Below are 27,729 nucleotides of genomic sequence, written 5' to 3'. Positions count from 1 at the left end.
TTTCCAGATGGAAACAAAGGTCCCTCAATGGAACCGGAGGCAGGGGGCCTGAGAGGGACAATTCACACTGCTCACTTTTAGTTACTCGTGTCCTCAGTGCTGCAGTGTTAACTGAGAAAGCATAGAGAACCTCAGTAAGAAACGATTAAATGGGATTGTGATAATAAATGGAGACTTAGACCACTGATTGCTGGTCAGAGGAAAGATGCAGAAAGCTGTGCTTTGAGTATGTGCCTTAGTCAGGGATCTTTGATTGTAATGAACAGAACTCTATTGAGCTTAAGCATGGAGGTCCATGGCCCAGAAAGCACAAAAGCTCTATAATGAGCAGCCACACTGGATGGAAGAGGCACAGGGGACAAGAAAATTTCGCGAGCACTTTGTAGCACTTTACGTCAACCAGATACACAGAGGAGAATGACAACTGCACAGCTGACAGATACCGGACCCCTTCCTTCCTTCCTTCCACCCGCTCAGCACCTGGGCGCTGCTGGCCTACCAGCCGAGGGTGGCAGGGCCACGCCATGGACTCGATCACAGTGCACTGACGGAACCCTTGCTGCAACACGTGCACAAACTTAGAAGTTAGTTCCTGAAATATAGAACAGTCTCAAATAGCAGAAGACAGGACTCCTCTTCTTTTAAGTATACTTGGCTTAAACAGAACAGCAATTCTGACTGCGCCTTGCTTAAAATCTGCGACTGGTCTTCCAGGCCCACAACAGTGTAACACGCACAAAACTGTACCCTAGTTTTTGTGTAATCCTGGAACATATGGGGTGCCCACCTCTCCCAGCCTCAGTCCGTGTAGGTGGCTCCCTCCCCAGCTGCACGTGCTACGGTGGCTCTCTACCGTGACTCTCAGAGCACCTCCCGTCTGTGGCCTCCACAGTCTTACCACTTGTTGAGGTTGGGGATGACATCACGCACTCTCAGCTGGTTCTTCGGCTTTCAGAACAAGTAAGCATATGCATGCTTAGTGAACATTATGCCTCACGGCTCTGTATTCTCACTGCCTAGTGTATGCCTGGGTCATATTAGATGGGTAACTAACTTTAAAAATAAAATATCTGCAATTTAATTGTTTTTCAAAGGGACTTAGTAAGGGTTTAGTAATTTAAGACTTTGACCTAATTCATTTCACATACGAACATCAGTTGAGCAGATGACCATCTGCACATATTTAGTGTTTGTGTTCTAGAAGTCTATACATTTTGAGGTAATTAAAAGCTTTTTATTTCAGCTGGCGTTCTTAACCCAGAGGGGACTAGGGCAGGGGGAAGATTGGGGGATGGTTCCAGGATGTCCTAAAGCTGAATGCTAATTGGCTCCCACATTGGTTGACTTTGTTTTTATAACAGTTAATTCAACCTGATAATATTCATTCTGTTTCTAGAATAAGACCCTTTCTCTTCCCTCTCCCACTTTACTTATTTTAGGTGTAAAGATGACCTGAATTTGCTCTAGGTTCAGTCCTGCTTAAATGCACTCAAGATGACATTCAGGCCACTGCTCATTCCAGCCAAACTAGGGAAAAAGAGGTTTGGATGGTTCTCTTTTCCATTCTTGGATAAAAACCAAGCAGATGTTGACATTTTACAATAAAGGTCAACCTGCACATCTGTAAGTAGTGCACACTGACTCCCATCTTATAAGGCCACATGGGGTGATCTGTTCATCACAATGCCTGGCACATCAAGAGTTCCCAGTGCATGTTCATGGAATCTGAATCAATTTACCGAAACAGGGAGCTGGCTGAAAGATGATTCCATCTCTTTATTTTTAAATTCTGAAATGCAATTTTTCTTATGAAGAATTTCTTTGTCAAAGGATTGCAACATAGAAAGTATGAAGTTTTGGAAAACAGTGGGGAACATAAAGTCTCTGAAGAGCAGAAGACCTAGATGTCTTTCCCATTACCCTCTGCCCTGCTCCAATCTCCCTGAGTTCTGCTGAAAAACTGTATGTCTGTACCACATTGCTTGTCCTCTGCGTCCAGCAAGAGCAGAAGCCAAAAAGAGCTGGCTGCGTGTCTGAAGGTATCCTTTCCTTCACAAGCTAGAGCATCAAATTAGAAAACCATGCTCCACTGTGGACACACAGAAGCCCAGCATGTACAACCACAATGAAGTCACCCCAACAAGTTGTAATTAATTTAGAAGAGGACACTGACGGGGTGCAGAAATGCACCATGGCACAAGAGCAAACAGCAGAAGCAGGAAGGTCGTACTCACCTTGCCCTTGGCCTTCTCCCTGAAGCAAGGCGCTCCTTTGAGAGGCTCCCTTCCTCTTTCTAGAAGGAACAGCCTCAGCCCTGAAGACAGGGACGCAGAGAACCATGGGAGGAAGCGGGCCTTGCAGAGCACCTCTTCCCTGTTTATTACATGTAATCAGAACCCTCTCCCCTCTAACCATGTTTCTCCATGAGTGTTCCCTCTTCACCATATGGCATCAAAAAACACAGGTTTCCCTGTTTCTTTAAAAGGCTCCTGTGTCAGGTAAAAATTTATGTAGAATAAACTCAGATGCTTCTCTCCTGTTAATCTGTCTTTTGTTGTAGGTGTCTGTCTCAATCACAAAATTAGTCATGGGTAGGAAGTGTGATCTTTCCTCCTCTACAACAGTACCCATGAAGGCAAACCACTCCAGTGGCCTGTGGTGCATAATGACCCTACTGAAGGGTGAACCCTAAATCTTGAATCTTAAAACGTTTGTCGGCATCTTTGTCCCTCCTGGCATCAGCATCTTGTCTCAGTTTTTCCTGGATGACCGTATCCATTCACACGATTACCCACCTCTCAGTCACCCAAGTGGATTTTTTCACAAGGCACATTGAGTAAAGTCTAGAAGCTTTATGATCGGCTCACACCTGCTCTTTACGATCTGTCTCTCCAGCCTTGACTTGTACTCTCTCCCCTGAGGCTACACTGATTTCCTTTCAGTTTGTGAAACACACCTTTATTTGGGCTTTATCCTCATTGAAAACTCTTCAGCTAACTCTTGCCAGCCTGGGTATCTCCTACTTGTGTTTCAGGTTTCAATTTAAATGTCACTTCCTCAATGATATTTAAATAGTCACCTAACTTGGTGTTCTCATGTACCCTTCACAATACTTACTGCAATTTGCAATGTGCTATTTATTTCAGGGGCTCTTTATGTAAAACCTAGTAGCACAGACTCCTTGAGAGCAGGGCTCATTTTGGTTACTACCACAGGGAGGCAGAAAGGCCTTTGTCAGTCATACATAGCCTTTGCCAGTGCTGAAATCTTTCCTAAGAGCTGTTACACAAGTATCAGTCCATTCACAGAGACCAGGTCTCGTAGGATGATTAAACTAGAATCTTTTTCTCTCCATCACAGTTCCATGTGGCCAAGTGGCACATTATTTTTAATCATTGCCACATATACTCAAAGAATTCACTTAACAGTTTAAAGTGCTGACTTACCCAGTGTAAGCTTTGCATGAATTTAGAGAATGTTGAACCCAGGGCTCTTTGTGACTCAGTTTCTCCATCAGTAAAAAGAGGTAGTTTGAAGTAATTATTTTTTTCTAAGACACTAACTCAAAATTCAACATGGTATCTTAGTGTTTTTGCAAAGGATATAAACACATAGCTCACAAAAGAAATAAAAATAGTAATAAATAAATAAATAAAAATGGTCAACATACTTCTGCAGATTTTTTAGCTTCAATAGTAGCCAAGAAAGTAAATTTAAAAATTGAGACATAACATTTTCTTTTATCAGACTGGCCAAGATGAAAGAGAATGATGATATACTTATTTAGCAATGTAATAAAAAATCACTTTCACGTACAATATTTGGTCTGGCTATTTGGTAACACACAGCAACAGCTCTACCCATCTCACCTTGCTGCTCCTACAGCACCATGTTGATGCTCCTCCACTGACAGGTGCAGCCCATGGCCCCGCCTCATCACGGCGGGCCTGCCACCACAGTGGAGGTGATGTGGCATGGTGTCCAAAGCAAAGTTTTAAAAGGCAGCCCTGATTCAACCTGCTGCTCTATGGGGACACCAGACTTTGGAGCCCTGAGCAGCCATGTAGGTAGTTGAGCTCTCTTGAGGTCAACCTGCTAGAGGAACCACAGGCAAACAGAGAAAGACGCCTGGAGTCCCAGCTGTCCTGGATTCAGCTACTTGTGGGTGAATAAGCTTTCAGAAGATTCCAGCCTCCCCAGCCAGTTCCAAGTGGAAGAAAAATAAGCCATCCTCACTGGGCCTTGCCTCACCTATAGATTTATGTGTAAAAGAGATAAATGTTGTTTGGAATAGTTTGTTACGTCTGTGCTAGAAGATATACATACTGCTGGACGTGGTGGTGCACACCTATAATCCCAGTTACTGGGGAGGCCAAGTCAGAAGGATTGCAAGTTCAAAACCAGTCTGCCAGTTTATTGAGGTCTTGTCTCAAAATACAAATTTAAAAAGGACTAGGTGTGTACCTCCGTGGTAGAATGTTTATTCCACATGCATGGGGCCTTGGGTTCAATTCACAATACACCCTTGAAAAGTCTACACCTATAATAATTTGTCATATAGCGCTAGATAACTAGAGCATTGTGTGTGCATGTATATAATGTAAAGAGTAAAATATTACTAGCTTAAAAGATGCCTATATTTATATATCTATATCTATATCTATACATAGTATAGGCATATGTTTATATCTATATCAATCCATCTATCAATCCATATACTCTATGTAAGTTTACATATCTTTTTTTTTTTTTTTTTTGGTCTTTTTTGGTTTTATTGGTACCAGGGATCGAACTCACGACTGCCTGCTTGCAAGGCAGGGGCTTATGCTGCTGAGCTACATCCCCAGCCCCAGTTTATATATCTTTTAACACAGTAAAACCAGTTCTATAAATATGTGCTGCACAACCAGAAGGTATACAAAATAGATGCATAGAACTGTCTCTAAAACTAAATAATTTAAGACTATCTAAAATTTCAGCAATAAGAAACTGATTAAATATACTGTTTTATATTTAATCAATTTCTAGACAGCCACGAAAGAAACTGATGATTTGAAGTTGCACTTACTGACAAAGATCAAAAATTACCATTAATTCAATTCCTTGCACATAAGGTACATTTTTCTTACTTTTATATGATTTTATGTCCATTTAGGCACAAAAATTGGATTAATTTGTTATTTGTTTATGTCTGGCTCCCTTTAAATTATTCATACAAAGATGTTTCTTTTTTTTTCTTTTTCTTTTTTGGTGCTGGAGATCAAACTCACAACCTTGCACTTGCCAGGCAGGCACTTATGCCGCTGAGTTAACTCTCCAGCCCAGATGCTTCCATTTTTTAACAAAAAGGAATTAAATCTCAAAATGTATCTCAATCCATTTTCTTCACTGTATAATATACATATGATAGCTGTCCCTTCAGGTCATGGATTTGGATTTAATTCATTTTTCCACACTTTCCCCCTTTAATAATCATTGCAGTTGGTCCAGTGTTTTCATTTACGTCATCTTAAGCAATATTAAAATAGAAACTTTGGGTTATATCATCTTTGGGCACTAGTGTTTTATTCTTATAGCACAAATTCCAGAAAGTAGAACTATAGGGACAGTGTACACTTAAATTTTAATATATAATATTTAATTCTAAATGGTGATATGTGACATTTCCCTTGACTCTCTCTCTCCTTTCTCTCTCTCTCTGAAAATGATCTCAATGTTACACAATTTTTTTCTTTATTTTGTAACACAGAAGTTTACATTTTATAGGGTCAAGCCTACGAACCTTTTCCTGAACTGTTGCTCAGACCCTGGTTTAAAAGCCAAACCTACTGTTGGTTAGTATTTGTTGGTGGGAATGAAGAGATCATTCAGGATAGGATTGTCCCTTCTACACTGAGCACCTGAAGTATGACCTTCAATGAGTACTTGGCAGCCATGTCCAGGAGACTGTGTAAGTGTGTGACTCAGGTCTAGACAAGTGGGTTGTCTGATAACTTTGTTCAAAGAGAGCAATGTCATTACTCAAAGAAGTCAGCTTTACTTATAGAGATGTGAGCTGGTATTTAATGAGTCTATAACAACACTGAATATGCGAACCACTTTCTTGTTCCTCCAAGGAAATGAGAATAACCTCTAAAATAATCTTTCCATTAGAAACCTCACAATATGAAAGTTTCTACGTTCTGCTCCCCTTTGGCTTGACAAATACCCTAAGGTTTATTGCTTTATGGCCCTTGGTGAGGTAAGAGTAACCAGGACTATTTACAATTTCTTCCCTTATTTTTACTGTATCTTTTTAAGGACATAATCTAGTATTTTTTATCTAATTAAAATAGGATGATGTGCTCCATTTCTTTTTTTTTTTTCTTTTTAGTATTGGGGATCGAACCCACGACCTCGTACTTGCCAGGCAGACGCTGTGCTGCTGAGCTACATCCCCAACCCTTCATTTCTTTTAATATCCAGCTGGCAGATACTTAATGCTAAATATATTTTAATACTCATATAAATTATAAGGAACTGTTGAAAATATGTCCTTAAACACAACAGGACTCTACCTTATGATTTAGATTTTTGGGAGGCACAAAGCACACCACCTTCCTTGATTCTGATTTGTACTTGCTTTTACTAGTAGATCCCCTTTACTTGTCTTTCCTATGTGTTATCAAATCCTGTTCGCCCTTTAGTCATCTCCCTCTAAGATTTGTTCCACTATTTTTCCTTTTTACAAAAACATTTTATTATTTTAAAAAACCAAGTTTAAAAATTGATGGATTAACCACATAAAATCTGTAAGAAAATGTTCACAGTACATGAATGATATAACAATAAGATCACTATAAGAAACGATAGAATCTTCCGGGAGAACATGGCGGACAGACAGCAGCAGCTACGCAGACTCTCTGCGAGACCCAGTTTAGAATCCAGGAATGGTGTGGAGTGAGGAATCCTAACCAAGTGGAGATATACTCTGCTGACCCAAGAACGAACTGGGCTGAGAGAAACCAACTGGGAGTGCAATCCTGGTGCTGTAACAGGAACAGATAAAGTCTCAGCTGGAAGCTGGAGCTCTCGCCATTGGAAGCCGCGATTTGGGTTTCCTGCTGCCACCGCTGCATCTGAATCAGCTCGGCAGGGAGAGAGACACAGGAAAACTCTGAGAATGGGAATCGGTAAACGGAGCTGAGAGCTGGATGGGCGGGGAGCTGTGCATCAACCTGCAGTGAGTGAGGGAAACTGGGACTATTCCACGGTCTAGGAGGCTCCAACAGAGGACATTCTGGGACTGGGCAGACTTGCCGGAACAGGGCGTTGCAGTGCCTTCAGTCACATATCCCCCTCTCAAGCGGGATTGGTGAGCAGTGCCTACCCTGTGTGACACTGCTGGCTGAGACCCAGTAGGCTATCACAACCCAGGTCCCAGCACCTGGAGGTGCACCCGAGTGGTGAAGCCTTAGGTAGGTTGACCTGGAGGGGTGGGCCCTGCATAGGCTGCCTGGTCCGTAACTCTCTGGTGCGCTGTGGTGGGTGGGAACACCTAGCCGGCACAATTCAGTCAGACTGTGGCTGACAGGGAAGGAAGCTGGGTCTTCTATATACGCTTGCATATATAAGGAACAAAGAATATGGGAAGAAGGAGCAACAAGAAAGGCTCCTCAGCCCCCAATCCTGAGAAAGAGGCAATAGCAGACACGGCACAATAGAAATAAAGCGCTATCTCCAGAGCCTCATAGACGAGTTCAGGAATGAAGTTATTAATGACCTGAAGCAAGACATAAGCAGAATACTTAGAGAAATGCAAAGCACAACCCAAGAAAAAGCAGATGGTGGAATGGAAGAACAGAAAAAGAGGGGAGAAATGTTTGATGGAGAAAATAGAGAAAACACAGACTACATGAAGCAGGTTTAAAGAGATTACCAGGAAACTAAAAACTCTATCGAAAACTGGCATAACAGCTTGAAAGAAACTAAGGATAGATTATCTGAATTGGAGGGCAGATTTGTAATATGGGAGCATGAAATGAAAAACTTCTTAAAAATAACAAAGAAACAAACAGCAACAATACAAAGACTAGAAGATGATAAGAGGATCTGTAACTTAAGAATTAAGAACATAAAAGGAGAGGTAGGGACACAAACAAATGAACTACAAAAGCTATTCACAGAAATAATCCAGGAGAATTTTCCTAATTTAGCAAAAGGTAAAGATACTCAGATGTATGAAGCATACAGGACCCCAGCCACCTACAACCCAAACAGAGCAATACCCTGGCATATAATAATCAAAATACCAGAAATCCAATATAAGAACAGAATATTAAAAGCCGTCAGAGACAAGAAACAGATCACTTACAGGGGAACACCCATCAGAATTACAGCAGACTGCTTGGCACAAACCATCAAATCATTAAGAGCGTGGGGGGAAATAATTCAAGCTTTGAAAGATAATAACCTCCAGCCAAGATTGAGATATCCTGCACAACTATCCCTGGAAATTGATGGAAAAACAAGGTGCTTTCAGGATAAAGAGGAATTAGGGGAATATGCAACCACCAATTCAACTCTACAGAGAATACTGCAGGATATTCTAAAAAAGAAAAATATGAAGAATCCAGAAATAGTGGCAGAGAGGCCACAATGAATGGAGCAGAAAACAAAATGAAGAAGACAAACTGACAACTAATGACAGAAAAAGAGCTCACCAGAAATGAGGCAGAGAAGATTGGGTGGTAGAAACAGCTATTTTGGAGAAAACAAGACATCATAATAGCTAGTACTGATTTAATATCATCTTGTTTTGAAGTCCCATCAAGCTTTTGTTCTTCTGTCTCCATAGGTCTTAACATGTTGTATCTTATTGGATTTTATTATATGTGATAGTATAAACAAAAACTTTTATAGACAAGGAGATTATACAGAAACCATAGTTCATTATTTGTTAGTTGATTCTAAATACCCTGTAATACTGTCATTCTCTTGAATGGTTTTACATTGTTTTGATATATTTGATGCTACAGTATACGAAGTTATACTCAAAGATTTCAAGGAAAGAGACAATATGGTAACTACTTTTATGTTGGGATTATCTTGTGGTGAAACACTATTTTGCTTAGATGGTTATGTTTTGATCTGCACTGTTTTGTTGTTATGCCCTCTTTTATCTCAATCTCCTTTTATTATTTACTTTTTTATTTTTATCCTTTTAATTAAGGGAAAAATAAATTTAAAAATAGCAGGATATATTATAGTAACCCACTTTGATTTTCTATTAACTTGATTTGAAGCCCTGTATTGCTCTCACCATCTTGTTTTGACTGATGTTCCTCCATTCTGTTTGCTTGATAGTACCAGGTTTGAAAGTTTAGGCAACAGCTGTGAAGATAGTGGGATTCATTATGACGCCCATACTGGTTGACTATTACCTACTTTTGAAGACCTGTAATGTCTCTAATGTTTTGGTTTTGTTGGTTTCGTTCTTTACTGTTTTGTTCAATTTTATTATAACTGATGATGTAGGCAATTCTATTTGAGATAGCGGGAGGCATTATGGTAACCATTGTTGATCACCTTGTATTTTGTTTTTACATTATGTATTATGTCCATCCTTTTGATTTAACTGACTCTGTTCTGTTAAGTCACATTTGGTTTTACTCTCTTCCAAAAAAAGTACTAAGAACTGTGGGAGCAATAAAACACAAAATGTGTAATAGTCATTGTACAAAAGAGAGGAAAAGAAAGTGCTCTAAACGGTATAACTGCATGTATATTTAAGTGTATAAGACAGACAATGATATTACTGAGTTTTGAACAGAACTGTTTGCAGTCTCACTGTTTGTCCACTTTATATGCTTCAATTTTGTAACTTGAACAAATATTTCTAAGATGACAATATATAATCCACTAACTAGTGATTTTCCACTGTTTATTTTTTTTCTGAAATTCTGTATAACTTGTACCCTTTTTCTGCTTTTTCCTTTTTCTCCTTAAATAAAATTTAAAAAAAAAAAAGAAATGATGGAATCTATAAATAAACTACTAAATCTACTACCTGTGTCTAAAAAGATTGCAGGATATAAGATTAATAGTTAAAAATCAATTATATTTCTTCTGTCCTTTTAGTAGGGTTTTTTTGGGAGGGGATACCAGGAATTGAACTCAGGACTTTGCACTGGCTGGGCAGGTGCTTGTGCCACAGAGCTATATCCCCAGTCATCTTCTATCTTTTTGAGACAGGATTTTACTGTTCAGTTTAGGCTGGCCTTCAACTCACTTTGTAGCCCAGGATGGCCTCAAACTCATAGCAATCCTCCTGCCTCAGCCTCCTGAGTGCTGGGATTACAGATGTGTACCACCATGCCAAAGCCCAATTATCTTTCAATGTGATTTTAACAAAGAATTAAAATCTGCAATAATAAAAATTATACCACCTGTAACATATACTTAGGAATAAATCTGACAAGAGATGTGAAAGACTTGCACACTGAATACTGTAGAATGGTAAGAAGCCCAGGTATAGTGGTGCACGCCTGTAATCTCAGCACTCAGGAGGTTGAGGTTAGGAGGACTGTTGTGAGTTCAAGGCCAGCCTGAACTACATAGTAAGACTCTGTCTCAAAAAGACAAAAATAAATAACTAAAATAAAAATAAACAAAATGATTAAGAAAAAAGATAATCTAAATATTTTAGGGATATACCATATTTATGGGTTGGCAGACTTAAAATTATTATTGGTTCTCTTCAAATTCATCTGTAAATTGAACCCAATCCCTATCAAATTCTCAACAGGTTTATCGCCATTATTTTTGAAATTAGTAGATTCACAAGTCCAAATGAAATTGCAAAGGACCGAGATTGACAAAACAATTTTTGTTTAGACTTTTTTTTCTTTTTTCTTTTTATCGGTACCAGGGACAAAACCATTTTTTAAAAGATGAGAAAAATTGAAGAAACATTCTCTGACTTTAGGACTTAAGAGAATGCATTGATTAAGACAGTATGGCACTGGCATAATCAGAAACAAATAGATAAAAGATAAAAAGACTTACAAAATCATAAAAACAGCAGAAAGCTGAGATCATGCATATATTGGCAACTGATTTTCATTAAAGCTGTAAAAGAGGTTCAGTAAAGAAGTGTTAGACTTTTCAACCTAGATATTCCTATGGGAAAAAATTTTTGATCCACATTTCACATGAAACAATAAACCACAGATGGAAGAAAATATTTTATAAGTAGTATATTTAATAACTATTTGTATCCAAAATATATTTTTAAAAATATAACCTAAAGCTGGGTGTGGTGGCTCATGCCTGTAATCCCAGCACTTGGGAGGCTGAGGCAGGAGGACTGTTGCGAGTTTGAGACCAGTCTAGGCTACAAAGTGAGTTCAAGGCCAGCCTGAACTGCACAATGAGAGCCTGTCTCAAAAAAACAACAACAACAACAACAAAGCCTAAGAAGAAATAAATGACCGTATTAAAATGGGAAAATATTTGAATACACATTTCATTTCACAAGTGGTGAATAAACACATGAAAAGATGCTCAAAAAGTCAGTCATTAAGAGAGTGCATATTTTAATCCATAGTAGGACAGCACCATGGCTAACATGAAAAGATTTTACCTATCAGTTATTGGCAAGGATTAGAAGGAAGAGAAATTCACATAATGCTAGAGAGAATGCAACCGTGGAACACACACTGGAAGTTACTTAAAAAGTTAAACACGTATCTATCACATGATCCAGCCATTTCACTCGTGGATATTTACACCAAAGGAGGGAAAACATATCCAGGAGAAATAGTAAGCCTGTGATAGAATGTTCACAGAAACTTCAACAAGGAAACAGCCCACATGTCCATTGGTAGGTGGGCAAACAAACTGGCATGTCCCTTCAGCATCCAGTGGAAGACTGTACAAAAAGGAATGGAATATTGTTCATGCCATAACAGAGATCAATCTGAGTTGTTCAAAATAATTATGCTGAGTGCACAACAGACAAAAGAAAACAAGTCTAATAAATTTTTGTATTGATCTTGGAAGATTCCATCATGTAAAATTCTAGAAAATGTAAACTAATCTACAGTGACAGACAGCAGATTAGTGGTCCTGGAAATGGGGCTTGGGAGCAGGAAAGAGGAATTACCTGTGTCTCCACTGTTGAGCAGCAGGGCTGGTTTTCCTTTCTCTACATGTTTATAATTTATTATAACTGCAACAAATAATCACAACTCACTAATATTTTTATATATAAATATTTCTTAATGATGAACAGCATGTAAGCAAATCAACCATTGAAAGGTCACTTTTATAGCTGCATGAATATGAAATTTATATAACTAAATCACTTGATAGAACAGTTAAATTTACCAGTGTATATCTTTTATACACAGGTAATTTTCACTCCACAAGCATGCTACTGTTAAGCAAGACTGTATTTTTCCACACCATGTCATACCATGATTCAGCCACACAGACCAATTGCTGAAACGTGAAAACGTGATCCTCAGGTTCATAAGCGTGATGATTGGGTGTTCATGCTCTATGCATGACATGTGCCTCCTTTCAACCTTGTTACGACCTCGGCACATTACCCGTCTGACGTGAAAAAAAAAAAAAGAAAGGAGAAAATGTTTATTCTTGTTTTAATTTGGAACTATTTCTCTAATAATGAATTTGAATATTTTTATTGTTTATTTAGCCATTTTTCATTACTTCTTCTAGTTCTTTTGCATCAAACTGGCATAACTCATAATCAGAAATCTATGATATATTTTTATTTGTATTGGACAGTTCTACACCTTATCATCTTAGATGGTGTGTTTGTGTAACCTCTGTGAATTATACAGAAGGTTGACAGGAACTGTCAAGGTACCTGACAGCCACAACTTAAAGGAAGAGAGGTTTATTTTGGCTCACATCTCAGTCCACAGTCAGCTGGCCACAAGGCAAGATGGCAAGGCTAAGGGGCAGGTGGAAGAATAGCTATTTCATAGTGTCCAGGTGAAAGGAGGAGCTGGTCCCCAGGAACTGCCTCTTCCAACCAAACACTATCTTTTAACAGAAAGTTGGCTGTAAATTTTCGTAATCCAATTACCTTCCAAAATCCCCACCTCTGAGCATATAAGGCTGGGGGGGGGCATCGATATATATACCAAAGCCAGCCATGGTGGCTCATGCCTGTAATCTCAGCACTCAGGAGGCTGAGGCAGGAGGATCATTACAAGTTTGAGACCAACTTGGACTACAAAGTGAGCTCAAAGTCAGCCTGAACAGGGTCGTAAGTGAGACCCTGTCTCAAAAAGGCAAAAAAAAAAAAAAAAAAAAAAAAAGATATATACCCTAACATGAACTGTTATGATGTATCTGGCTTTATCATTCCATCATTCTATATTGTTTTCTTCCACATGTATGTATATATGTGATTTAAATATATTTATATATATATATTTAAATATATTTAAATATATATATTTAAATATATATAAATATATTTAAATATATTTATATATATAAATATATTTATATATATATTTGTACATATATGTAAATATAATGTAGTTCAGGCTGACCTTGAACTTTCTGTGTACCTATGCTGGCCTTGAATTCATGGCAATGTTTCTGCTTCAGCCTCTCAAGTGCTGGGGTTACAGGTGTGCACCACCATGCCCAGTTAGTTAGCTGTATTTAGAAAGTCTACTACTTATCAGCATACAGCAGATCCTATTATTGTTATATATAGTTAGCGTATTTGAGAAATACAAGATTATTAAAGGATGGAGCAGAGTGCTTACCACTAAGCTAAATTCCCAGCCCTTCCCAGCAATTATTTTCAGATTATCTTAGCTTTTTGCTCCCAGTAGATAGGGCTAAAAGCTGCATGCAGTAATTATGCCACAACCTCAACATTGGGCTGCCTTAAAATTTACTACACCAAGTTAAATAATCCGCTGCCATTACTCTCAGTCTCCTACAAAGTCTCAGGTCATGAGCAAAATAAGTACAAATTTTCTGCCAGAGCATAATATACATGGCCTCAAGCCAACGGAGTTCTTGTTCCCAACTGAAACCTCCTGAGCCTTCTCTTTACCATCTGCATTTCTACCAGTATTCTGGTTTTTTGAGCTCTTATATACCTCAATTTACAGCATTCTAGGGCTTCTTTAGGACATCTCCAAACCTTTCCAAACTCCTCCCACTGTTCCAAAGGTTTCTAAGCCCTACAGTCAAGCATAGTCACAGCAACAACCTCACTTTTCTGGAAACAAAATTTATCTTAGCCACTTTTTGATGCTGGGGTACAATTCCCAACAGTCACAACATAAAGAGAGGTTTAGTTTGGCTCACAGTTCAGAAGTTTCAGTCCATATTTGATAGACTTGAACACAGGAATGGCAGGTGGAGGGGCACAGCAAAGGAGAAGCTGCTTATGTCATGGTGGCCCCAGGAGCAGACAGACACCATGACAGACGTGTCATGGTGGCCCCAGAAGAAATGGGAAGGGAGATATATCCTTTCTGTGTCACGTCTCCAGTGCTCCGCTTCTTCTGACCAGACTGCCACCTCCTAATAGCTATACTGCTCTCATAAATCAGTGACCTTCCAAAACCCTATCTAAGAGCACATGAGGCCTTTTGGGGTTACATTATCAACTCAAGCTGTAACACAGGATATTCTATTATCGTTGGCTTCCCCTTTTATAAAATGTGTAAACTCAGGAACAGAGCATCCTCTTGGTAAAATGTCAATAGTAAAATACCAAAACAATTCCACTACTCAGGACTGTGATAAGCATAACAGAAACAAGAGTGAGCCAATGCCCTGGCTCACAGATCTTTTCCATGGAGACTATTTATTAATTCACTCAGTAAGTATCTGATGGGTTCCTGCCCCAGGGAAACTTACAATCTTGTATGAGAAAAAGAAAAATAAAGCAATAATTGTGTTCACTTTGGTAGCACAGATGCTAAAATTGGAACTATATAGAAAAGTCGATAATGATACAGTAATAAGTGCTATTAATGAATTGAAGGGGTTCTTAATAAATAGGGGTTCTTTTAAGTGTAATGTAATCAAAGTGTTAAAGTACTTATTGGCACTTTAATATCATATTGGGTCATCTATGATTTAGAAAATGATAGTAATTCTTTAAAAATTTTAAATTTGATATAAAATGTATACACATAAAGGCATATATCATAACTGTACAGTTTGATGCATTTTGCAAGTTGACATAACCATGTAACCAGTACCCAAATCAAGAAATCAATGGTACCAGCTTCCCCACTTATCTTCTCTTGACCTCCAGTGGTTTTTCTGGTTTTAGTACTCTGCCTGTAACATTCTAGAATTTTTCTTTTGGATCACAAGTGTATGTAGTTATGTTTACTCTTCAGTTAATAATGGAGCTGCTGGACCATACAGTATATACATATTCAGCAGCAGAAAGCTGATATCAGGAGTATTTATTACCAGAAACCAGGCAGAAATATAACTTTTTACATTTGCATGGCATCCATTTAACAACTGGATTTGTAAATATTAGTTAAGCACATGTAGTATTGTGCTATATTGTTAGACAATATGTACTGCTTGTCTTAGTTACTTTTCTCAATGCTGAAACAAAATACACGACACTCAAAGTTAAAAGAGGAAAGGTTTATTTCAGTTCACACTTTGTTAACATCTCAATCCATAGTTGGCTGGCCCCAAGGCAGGGTGGCATGGCAAAGTGGCATCACAGAGGAATAACAGTTTATGGCAGGGCAGGCAAGGCAATGAACACCAAGCAGCCAGCAGCCAGCTTGCCTTTGCCATTTCTCCCCACCCAGGCTGACAGCCTTTGGGTGGTGCCACCTAGAACCATGCTAATTCCAAAGAGTGGACTAATTTAGTATTACACACCTTTAACCTAGTATCACATGCCCAGTATCATCAGGCAGTTCTACAAAGCTCCATCAATAAGCACATGAGAATTTGGGGGACATCTAGATACAAACTGTAACACTGCCCCTTGTAGCACGTAGGAAAATTTCCATGCTTGAAGGCTAAATAAAAAGCCAAGATATAAAATTGTGTGTGCACGAACAAATAGAAAAGATGCTCCTTAATTTATTATGGATTATCTTCCAATAAATTCATCATAAATTGAAAGCATCCTAAGTTTAAAATATACTTGACATAACTAACCTACTGAACACCCCACAGCCTAACTCCAATATGCTCAGAATACTTCCATTAGCCCACAATTGGGTAAACTCACCTAAGACAAAGCCGGTTTCATAATAAAGTACTGAATAATTTCATGTAGTTTACTAAATACTGTATTGAAAGTGCAAAACAGCATGGCAGCATGTGTATGTTTTTGCACTATTATAAAGTTGAAAAATCAGAAATTGAATTGTCTTAAGCTGGGAATCTAACATGGTTCAACTTACAGTATTCAAAGTGCTAAAATATGATGATACATTGGAACATACTAGCGAAGGAAAGCAAATCAAAAGTGTAAAAGACACTTCTGGAAGAATATGGTGGATCGATAACAGCCACAGAAAACAGCAATAATACAAAGGCTAGAAGATGATAAGAAGCTCCATAACTTAAGAATTAAGAATGTAAAAGAAGAAGTAGGGACACAAACAAGTGAACTACAAAAGCTATTCACAGAAATAATCCAAGAGAATTCCCTAATTTAGCAAAAAGTAAAGATACTCATATGTATGAGGCATACAGGACCCCAGCCACCTACACCCCAAACAGAGCTACACCCAGGCATATAATAATCAAAATTCTAGAAATCTAATATAAGAACAGAATATTAAAAGCCATCAGAGTTGTCAGATCACTTACAAGGGAACACCCATCAGAATTATAGCAGACTTCTTGGCACAAACCATCAAATCACAAAGAGTGTGAGGGGGAAATAATTCAAGCTTTGAAAGATAATAACCTCCAGCCAAGATTGATATATCCTGCACAACTGTCCCTAGAAACTGATGTTTGAAAAACAAGGTGCTTCCAGGATAAAGAGGAATTAGGGGAATTTGCAACCACCAGTTCAACTCTATATACCGCAGGATATTCTAAAAAAGAAAAATACCAAGAATCCAGAAACAGTGGCAGAGAGGTCACAATGAATGGAGCAGAAAGCGAAATGAAGAAGATAAACTGACAACGACAGAAAAGGAGCTCAACAGAAATGAGGCAGAGAAGGTTGGATGGTAGAAACAGCTATTTTGGAGAAAACAAGACATCATAATAGCTAGTACTGATTTAATATCATCTTGTTTTGAAGTCCCATCAAGCTTTTGTTCTTCTGTCTCCATAGGTCTTAACATGTTGTATCTTATTGGATTTTATTATATGTGATAATATAAACAAAAACTTTTATAGATAAGGAGGTTATACAGAAACCATTGTTCATTTTCTGTTAGTTGATTCTAAATACCCTGTAATACTGTCATTTTCTTGAATGGTTTTACATTGTTTTGATATGTTTGATGCTACAGTATACGAAGTTATACTCAAAGATTTCAAGAAAAGAGACACTATGGTAACTACTTTTATGTTGGGATTATCTTGTGGTGAAACACTATTTTGCTTAAATAGTTATGTTTTGACCTGTGCTGTTTTGTTATGCCCTCTTTTATCTCAATCTCCTTTTTTTATTATTTACTTTTTCATTTTTATCCTTTTAATTAAGGGAAAAATAAAAAATAGTAGGATATATTATAGTAACCCACTTTGAATTCCTATTAACTTGATTTGAAACCCTGTATTGCTCTCACCATCTTGTTTTGACTGATTTTCCTCTATTCTGTTTTGCTTGATAGTACCAAGTTCGAAAGTATAGGCAACAACTATGAAGACAGTAAGATTCATTATAACGCCCATTCTGGTTGACTATTATCTTCTTTTGAAGACCTTAATGTCTCCAATGTTTTGGTTTTATTGGTTTTGTTCTCTACTGTTTTGTTCAATTTTATTATAACTGATGATATAGGCAATTCTTTTTAAGATAGCAAGAGGCATTATGGTAGCCATTGTCGATCACCTTGTATTTTGTTTTTACATTATGTATTATGTCCATCCTTTTGATTTGACTGACTCTGTCCTGTTATGTCACATTTGGTTTTACTCTCTTCAAAAAAAAAAAAAAAAAAAAAAAGAACTGTGGGAGTAATAAAACCAAAAATGTGTAATTGTCATTGTACAAAAGAAAGGAAAAGAAAGTGCTCTAAAGGACATAACTGCATGTATATTTAAGAGTATAAGATAGATAACCATATTACTGAGTTATGTTGGATCACTGAACAGAACTGTTTACAGTTCTGTTTGAACTGTACTGTTTAACTTGTGATTTCCTACTGTTTATTTTTTCTGAAATTCTGTATAACTTGTACCCTTTTTCTGCTTTTTTTCCCTTTTTTCTCCTTAAATAAAATTTAAAAAAAAAGAAGTGTAAGAGAAATCAATCGTCCAAAGGTGGAGGATCTGGTAACAATTTTTCTCCCTTTTGACATTCTCTAGGAATACTGACCATATTAAATTTGACATACATTTTGATCCAAATCCATAGAGCTCCTAACTGAAGGTAGCCATAATGTCCAAAGACTATGACATTCTCATTTGCAAGGAATTTAGATGAATGCTTGCTGAATGGCTGATACAGAATTCTGTTATATAACCCAGCACATGTTTATAGGAGGTATGACAAAAATATGGTGACTTTTACCATATTTTCTGTGGGTTTTCTTTTCATCATATGAAACAGGAAAAAATTTCTAGCTAACTGTCCTTAAGACAAAGGATTTATATCTAGAACATATACATAATAGGAAAAACTCAGGACCCCAAAATTCAAAGAGTCAATCAAAAAATGGACATCTGAGATGAATACACACTTCTCAGATGAAAATATACAAATGGCAAATAAATACATGCAGAAATGTTCAACATCACTGGTCATTCAAGAGATGTAAACTAAAACAACACCGAGATTTCATCTCATCCCAGAAAAAATGGCTAACATCAAGAAATTAACTAATAACAAATGCCAGCAAGGCTGTGAGGAAAAAGGAATCCTTCCCCACTGTTGGTGGGAGTACAGACTGGTGCAACTACTGTAGAAATCAGTGTGAAGATTTCTCAAAAAACTAGGACTACGGGTTTCATTTGACCCAGCCATTCCCTGCCTGGGTGTCTTATCAAAAGAATTAAAAGCATCATACCACACTGATATATGCACACCTATGCTTATAGTGGCACAGTATGCAATAGTCAAATCTTGGAAACAACCCAACTGTCCATCAACTGGTGAATGGATGAAGAAGATATGGGTTTTTTATACAATGGAGTTCTATTCTGCCACAAAGAAGGACATGCTTGAGACAATTCTAGGAAAATGTATGCAACTTGAGTCCATAAATTTTAAGAGGAAGAAATCAGACACACATGTGTGAATATTATTTCTCTGGTGTGAGAAACCAAAAGTGTAAATAAGGACCAAAATATATAGTAGTAGATATTGTAAAATGAGAAGAAAATGTTCAAATGGGAAGAGGAACAAAGGAGGGGCAAGGCAAAAAGAAATGAGAAAAGAAGGAAAACATTATTTCACATAGAAGGTTCCACAAGCTACACTAACAGACTTCTAGACTCAAAAAGCAAATTCAGCAGCATAGCTGGGTACAAAACCAATACTCAAAAGTCAACAGCATCAGTGTACACAACAAACTCACTTGTTAGGAGACACTGAAGCTCAAAATTGACCACCAAATCAAAGGTGAAGCATGACCATCCTACGGCAAGCCACGTGAAGAAGCTGCTTCAGCCCAGAAAACACCTCGCTCCAAGACAATCTGAACAGTGGGTTTCTAGGACAACCAGGTATCATGTGACATTAAATTGCTAAAAGGTATAAATAAATGCTCCTGCAGTGAAGGGCCTTTTCTCCCATCAGGAGAAGAAGGGCTCCTCCTGATCCCAGCTTTGTCTCTTCTTTATTTTCTCATCCTCCCACAGTCCTTCCCCCCCAGGAATATTCAGAGCTGCAGCTGGTCACTCTCAGAGAGAGAAATCAGGGAAACCACACCCTTCACAATAACATCCAAAAAATGAAATACCTAGAAATCAATTTAATGAAGGAAGAAAAAGATTTATACATTGAAAATTATAATACCTTGAAAAAAAGAAATCGAAGAAGAATTCAGAAAGTAGAAAGATATCCCTTGCTCATGGATAGGAAGAACCAACATCATGAAAATGGCCATACTCCCAAAACTGTTACACAGGTTTAATGGAATCCTGATCAAAATACCATTAGCATACTTCACAGATCTAGAAACAACATTCTTAAAATTCATCTGGAACCAGAGGAGACCTAGAATAGCAAAAGCAATCCTGGGCAACAAAGGCAAGGCAGGACGCATCACAATCCCTGATTTGAAATTTTATACTACAAAGCTCCTACAATAATATCAGCATGGTAGTGCCCAAATAAAAAGACCTGAAGATCAATGGAACAGAAGAGAAGATGCAGACACAACTACAAACTCACTCAGCCACCTTGTCTTTGAAAAGGAGCCAAACATGTTCACTGGAAGAAAGATAGTGTCTTTAATAAATGGTGTTGGAAAAAGTGGCTTTCCGCATGCTGAAGACTTGAACTACACCTATGCCTATCACCATGCCCTAAACAAAAGTCAAAAGGGATCAAAGATCTAAATATTAAGACATAAACACTAAATTAGGTAGACAAATTAGGTAGAAATCTCAAGGATATAGGGGTAGGCAGAGAGTTCACGAACAGAAACCAAACTGCATGGGAAGTGCTTCAAAGAGTCAACAACTTGGATTCTATCTTATTAAAATTTTTGCACATCCAAAGAAATCACTAACAGAGCGAAAAGAAAACTCACAGATTTCTGCCAACTGTCACTCTGATAAAGGACTTCTATATAGAACAAACAAACAACTAAATAAATCAAGTCCCTCAAATTCAAAGAGCTAATCCAAAAATGGGCATGAGATGAATACCCAATTCTCAGATAAGGAAATACAAATGGCAAATACATATATGCAAAAATGTTCAACATCATTGGTCATTCAAGAAATGCAAAGTAAAACAACAATGAGATATATCATCTGACTCCAGAAAAAATGGTTAACATGAAGAAATCAACATATAACAAATGCTGGAGGGGTGGTATGGAAAAGGGAACACTTCCACGTTGCTGGTGAGAGTGTGAACTGGTAAAATCACTCTGAAAATCCGTGTGAGATTCCTCCAAAATTAGGATTTAGAGGTTCCATTCGACCCAGCTATTCCCCTTCTGTCCATTTTCCCAGAAGAATTGAAAACATCATACCATAGCGATACATGTGCACCCATGTTTATAGTAGCACAATCTGTAATAGCCAGATCTTGGAAACAACCCAAATGCTCATCAACTGCGGAAGGGATAAAAAGATGTGGTATTTTTACACAACAGAGTACTACTCAGCTATAAAGAAGGATAAACTAGAGGCTTTTATAAGTAAATGAATGCAACTAGAGATCACACTCATAAGTGAAATAAATGAGACTCACATGTGTAAATACTGTATTGTCCAAACAGTGTAAGAAACTGAAAGTAAACAAGATCCAAAGGTTACAACAGATATAGTGAAAGGGAGAGAAACTGCTCAAAAGGAAGTCATATTGTTTGAATGATTTTGCATGCCTGTATCTGGTAACCGGAGCAACTATTTTAAAGATAACAATGTGCACTATAACAACCACTGTTAAATTCCTATCATCTTGTTTTGAAATCCTGTATCTTTTTTTTTTTTTTTGGTTGTTCTTGTTACTGTTGTCATTTGTTTTTTTTTTTTATTGCTTTTTTTCTATTTAAAATATAAAAGGAAAATATAGAGACAAAGCTTTGTAAATGGGGAGGGAAGGTAGAGTGGAAAAGAGGGTAGGGGAATTAGGAAAAACAGTTATATCAGGGAGAGATAAACGTTCTCTATGATGAATGTGATCATTACATATACCTAAAATGTATCAATACAATATAATTTAAAAAACTGAAGAGGAGTACTTAGAGCATAGTTAATGGCAGTTTAATTTAAACATTATTGTATATTTTATTTAAATATTAATTGTACATTCTGATAATTTTGTGTGTGCTGCACATTTTTTACAGTCTTTGACTTACATAAAATCATAATTGGAAGAGATTTTAGGACTCATGTAGTCTACTTGCTGTTAAATACTAGTAGTTTTGAAAACTTTAATTTGAATTTTTATATAGGTTAATATATAAAATACAAGATTTTGAAGAAATCTTGGGAACCTGGGTGCCAAAAATCTTTAAGAAACACTAATCAAATTGGTTTAATTGTCGAAAAAGAAACTGACACAAGGTCATAAAGAAGTGATCAGATCTAACTCCTAACTTGATCTTTTTGCAACACAGCCTGCTTTGCAATAGACTCTGGGTTTTCCAGTTGTAGGAGCAATGCCTGCTTGTGCCTCTGTGCTCCCCGCCCAGACCACCCAGACCAATACCAGTGTGCAGCATATCTTGTTAACTGAATAGATATTTACCTACAATTCAACTGAAACACTTCAAATCAACTGTAACAGGTCAAATCACCACCCAAGGTTAATCACCCACAGAAAAAGCCACACATACTTTTTATAAGGAGAGCTAAGAGTCATTTCGGGATCCACCCCTAGCCTCCTTAGCTGGCACCAAGGATATTTCCCAATAAATACCAGCAACGAGAGGATTAAGAAGTTAAACAATAAAGTAGCTGAGCTATGTAATGGACTTCAAACCCAAGCAGGAAGAAGACCTGTCCTGAATAAAGTTCTCTCTGCCCAGACCAATTAATGTGGTGAACAGATGGGCAGGGAGGTGTACTATTGTTACACTTTAAAGGGAAGATAAAGACATGAGGAGATACCAAGCGGTAAATCTGCCACACAGTGGCAAACACTAGGGCACGGTTTTCTTTTCTCCACAAGATAACTTTATTGCTAGGTAGTAATAGCTGCTCAAGGTTTAACTCAGTTATTTTCCTGTCATGATAAAGGATCTGAATACTAGAGTAAGAAATTCCAGAGTGTGGGGCTGGGGATTTAGCTCACCGGCGTAAGCACCTGCGGTCATGAGTTCGATCCCCGGTACCGATAAAAATGAAAAAGACAAAAAAAAAAAAAAAAAAAATTCCAGAGTGAAAACAGTTATGCAGAGAAGCAACCAGGATGAGACTGAGCTCATGAACTCTGGTTCACACCTTACCCCTGGCTGAGTTTGTAGAAAGACAAGCTTCGCTGCATGTGGTGGCACACTCCTGTACTCCCAGCACTCGGGAGGCTGAGGCAAGAGAATCGTTGCAAGTTGAAGACCAGCCTGGGCTACAAAGTGAGCTCAAGGCCAGCTTGAACTGCATAGCGAGAACCCGTCTCAGACAGAAAAAAAAAAAAAAAAAAAAAAGGTGGGGGCAAGTTTCCTTTATTCAAAAGGTATCATAGTACCATACAGTATTCGCTGATTATGAGATGGTGTTTTTTTGGCTAAGAAACACTGGGATGTACGTTCTGTATAATTTTATTGTGTTCCAGGTGCTCTCAATTGGTAATCCATACATGGTATCATACAGACACCGTTCTATTTATTCACACGCCTCGTAGTCCACTTGGGCTGCTAGAACAAAACACCTCAGTCTGGGCGCTTTATAAAGGACACTTCTTTCTTGCAGTTTGAGAGAGGGGGAAGTCTAAAATGGAGGGCCCAGAGTATTCGGGGTCTGGGGTGGGCCATATCCATCACGGATGGCACATTCTTCTTCCATCCTCACATGACACAAGGACAAAAACGGGGCAATGTTCCTTATTACAGAAGGAGAGAAGGAAGGGCAAGTGGGCATGGAGCCCTAGCTACCTCCTCTGGGCCCTCGGGAAGGGCTCCCCATGACAGTGGAGCCCTCGAGCAGACCTAAGCACCTCACAGAGGTCCCGCCCTCCCCACCGTCACTTTGGTGTGAGAAGTCTAACACGTGAATTTGGGGGGAACACATACAGCAGCCTGCGACTCAGACAAGCTGTCTTCCGCCTTCTCCCTCGCTTTGCTGAGTCCTCTGAGCATGATCTTCCAGCACTGCCTCGTGGCCGTATCGCCATAACCTCTTACATCTGTAGAGAACTCCCGTGACTCTCAGAACTTTCTTCACGTATCTCTTTTTGTTTCTGCCTCGGGACACCTCCAGGAGAGCTGCTTACCACTTGACTGATTAGGAAAGTTAGGCTCAAAAACTTCAAGTGATGACTTCATGGTCTCACAGTTGGTAAGTGACAGGGTTGAAACGGGACTCTGAACTTCTGGTTTCAGCCATCATTCTTGTTCTGCATCTTACTTTCTACCAAGCCTCAAAACATACCATCAGATATTCCCTGTTGTCCTTTTGGTAACTCTGTAGCCTCAGCATGGCTTTCCGCGTCCTCCTCAGTCTGGCACCTTTAGCTGCCTGACCTCCTCTCTCCCTTTCCAACACACCCCAGTTGCTTGTGCACATTAACACACTCACCTGGAACATCCTCTCTTCTGTCTTTTAACTTAGTCAAATTCCAAGTATCTGGTAGATACAATCTTCCACCAAAAGCAATTAATGTCTGAACTGCACATTCGTACATTTGAATTGCATTCAATTGATGTAATTTGTAGTACACCACAGCTGAGTATTTATGAATCTATATTAGTTAAATTTTACAATGTTTAAGTGTTTACAGTTTTGAAGTCTTGTTTCTGTTGGAAGATCAGATTTTTCTTTTCTGGTAAAGAGTAGTATCAGATTCCCTCACTCACAAACATATTTCAGAGACTGCAACAAAGTAGGAATAATTTATTTAGGTTTTTAATGCAGTGTCCAGCACTCTGTGAGAATCCAGTCACTGAACTGACTTGAAGGAGGCAGAGGAGGCAGAATTTCAGTCTTAGGGGAAGTGAGGAACCGTAAGGGCTCTCGGGCAGATGAGACAGCAGCCCAGCTGAAGCCTGGACAGAGAGTGAGAGCAGGGCACAGAGCAAGGCTGACGCACTACTCCTGGGACATCACCTGCCTGCTTAATGCAGGAAATTAGCTTCCATACTGGGCCAGGGCTGAACTATAGCAGAAGGAAGCAGCTCCTAAGAGACAGAGAGTGGACTGGTAAGAAAACAAAGAAAAAAGAAGAGACCCGGCAAACCCCTGGTGGATTACAGCCTAGAAGAGTTACCTTTGAAAGGTGGTTTGGATGTATGAGATCTGGCACTCCTACTGCTAATCATAAAAACAGCACTCATTTCAAAAGTCTACACAATTCTCTAAAACACCTGGCCCACATTTGTTTTTGTAAAAAAAAAAAAAAAAAAAAAGACATTTTATGGGAACAAGGACAATCAGTGTGTTTAAGCACTGACTCACTATTTTTGCACCACGAAGCTGGAGTGGAATAGGAGCGGCCAAGTCCACGCGGCTCAGAGCCTGAAATCTGGCCCTTCACGAAAGTTGGCCGACTTCTGCTCTAAAATCGAGTCCTGCTTTTAATTAGGAGAGCACAAACTGATTTTTGGCAAGGAACTCCAGAAGCTGTCAGTAGCCCCAAAAAGTTCAGGAAGTTTCTTTCTGCTGCTGACAGCACTGCACTTGAGTTTATGTCCTTACCGCTGAGCCATTCTGTCTTACGTGTCTACTTGAGAAGCTGAGATTGTTTCACCCACAATGTGACACGGGTCTGAATTTTTCCAACATATGATTATTGCCTAATTCTTATGTTCAAAAGAAATGAGATGGAAAAACAAAAAAAGAGAATAAGTCACGCAGTTGTCAAAAGTCACAGCAACAATTAACTGATCAGGAAGGAAGAAGGAGAACTGGGTCTTTTTGGTTTGATTTTGGCAGTTCTAGGGATTGAACCCAGAGCCTCCAGCATGCTATTCAAGCACTCCCCTAGTGAGCTCCATCCCTAGCCTTAGAAGTAGCAGATTTTAAGTTAATAAAAGTGTAATGATCTTATTATTTTTTATTAATATTATCATTATTATTTTGGTACCAGGGATTGAACTCACAACCTTGTGCTTGTCGGGCAGGCACTTATACCACTGAGCTAAATCCCTAGCCCCTATGGTTATTATTTGTAATAGAATCCTTTCTTAAGTGGATTTTGTAAATTTTTTCTTATCCACAGAACATATTCAGCATAATTTTACCTTTTTCTGCTGACTCAGAATCATCATAATAAAATTCACTGCACTATAGATTTCTAGAGCCACAAAGGGTTAGAGGCTAATTGAGGCAACATAGAGGAGCTGAGAAAACAGATTTTACAGTTCTCATACGTATTTGCATTTTCCTCTCTCAGCAGTCATTCTGCAGCAGGATACCAGGACTGAAAAGTGATCTAGATCAGCCACCAAGCTCATGTCAAAATTCCTAGACACCTCCCCACCCCAAAGTGTCTATGCAGTGGGAAGACTTTGACCATTTTAGTTCACTAAATCATCAAATATTGACAACATGCCTCCCCTGGGCCCAACACAGACCTAATCTCAATGATTATTAGTCATTACGGGTCATCAATAATGGTATCTGTTCTTAAAATGTATAGGATTCCAACCTTGGTAGAAAACCTCACATGACTACATGTGGATGAGACAAACCTGCTTCTTATAGCTTCATGTGCTGCTATTTAGCACATCAAATGCTTTTTTATAAAGCCCAAAATTTCGCTTTCAGGGCTCTGCTTATACATTCATTGCATTTTCTGATAATACTGAATATATCTAAAGGGACAAGGAGAGAGTTTATGAGCATTCACAGCACTGGCTTCCCTCACTCAAGATTCCTCACTTACAACAGTGTTGAGAGGTGGCTTCCAAAAGTTAGGTACATGTAAAAACAGATGTTTTATTGTATTAAACAGTAACATTTCACAGACTTGTTTTACAACAACTAACCTTCTGCTCTTCAGGGACTTCCTAAAGGCCCAAGACAGCAGCAGGCAGACCTGACGTGCTGCTGCTGCTCTGACTTGTCATCCTGCTTCACTGTCACATGACAAACTAAAAAAAGCCCTAAATATTGCTACCTAATTAAGCATTAATCCAACTGTGAGGCTTTTTTCCATTAAAAGAAGAAAGTAACAACTCCTAGGACACAAACATCAAATATAATACAAACAAAAAAGTCACATAGAGAAAGAGAAATAGAAGACCAGAAATAAACAAGACAAGTAAGAAGAAATGGGTTCAGGGAACCAGAGGCAGATGGTGGTAAGACGAAAGACAAACACCAGTTGCAGGAAGCATGCATTTGTAGTTCCAGCTGCTCAGGAGACTGAGGCAAGAGACCACTCAAGCCCAAGAGTTCAAGACCAGCCTGGACAACGCAGAAAGACATCATTTCAACTAATTAACTGATTATTTAATGAATTTACTTTTTTTATTTAGAGAAAAAAGTGAAAGAAAAAAGGATAGAAATAATACAGAATTTAAAAAAAATAGAATTCACTAGTTGATAAATTACATATTGTCCACGTTTTATGCTTTAATTTTATAACAATGTTTTTATAACGATTTTGTTTTTTTTATTTTATTGATTTTATTGTTTTATTTTGTAACAATGATTTTATAACAATGTTATTTAATTAATTTGAAAAAATAAGATAAAAATGAGGAAGACACCAAAGAGAAATATTTGCCC

General features: G+C 38.3%; 1 protein-coding gene and 1 non-coding gene across 8 annotated transcripts in view; one reads left to right on the top strand and one right to left on the bottom strand.

Annotated features, from left to right (window-relative positions):
- Positions 1-27,729, bottom strand: part of Cracd (capping protein inhibiting regulator of actin dynamics) — a 357,802-nt gene that overhangs the window by 150,849 nt on the left and 179,224 nt on the right. The gene's annotated exons all lie outside the window — the stretch shown is intronic.
- LOC111757357 (small nucleolar RNA U13) lies at positions 12,502-12,603 on the top strand. Its single transcript, XR_002791727.1, has one exon. It is a non-coding gene; the product is annotated as a small nucleolar RNA U13 (small nucleolar RNA).

This window comes from Cavia porcellus, unplaced genomic scaffold, assembly GCF_034190915.1.
Source record: "Cavia porcellus strain 051 isolate PalLab524CR breed Dunkin Hartley unplaced genomic scaffold, mCavPor4.1 scaffold_30, whole genome shotgun sequence".
NCBI classification, from domain to species: domain Eukaryota; kingdom Metazoa; phylum Chordata; class Mammalia; order Rodentia; family Caviidae; genus Cavia; species Cavia porcellus.
This window is presented reverse-complemented; position numbering and strand designations above follow the sequence as displayed.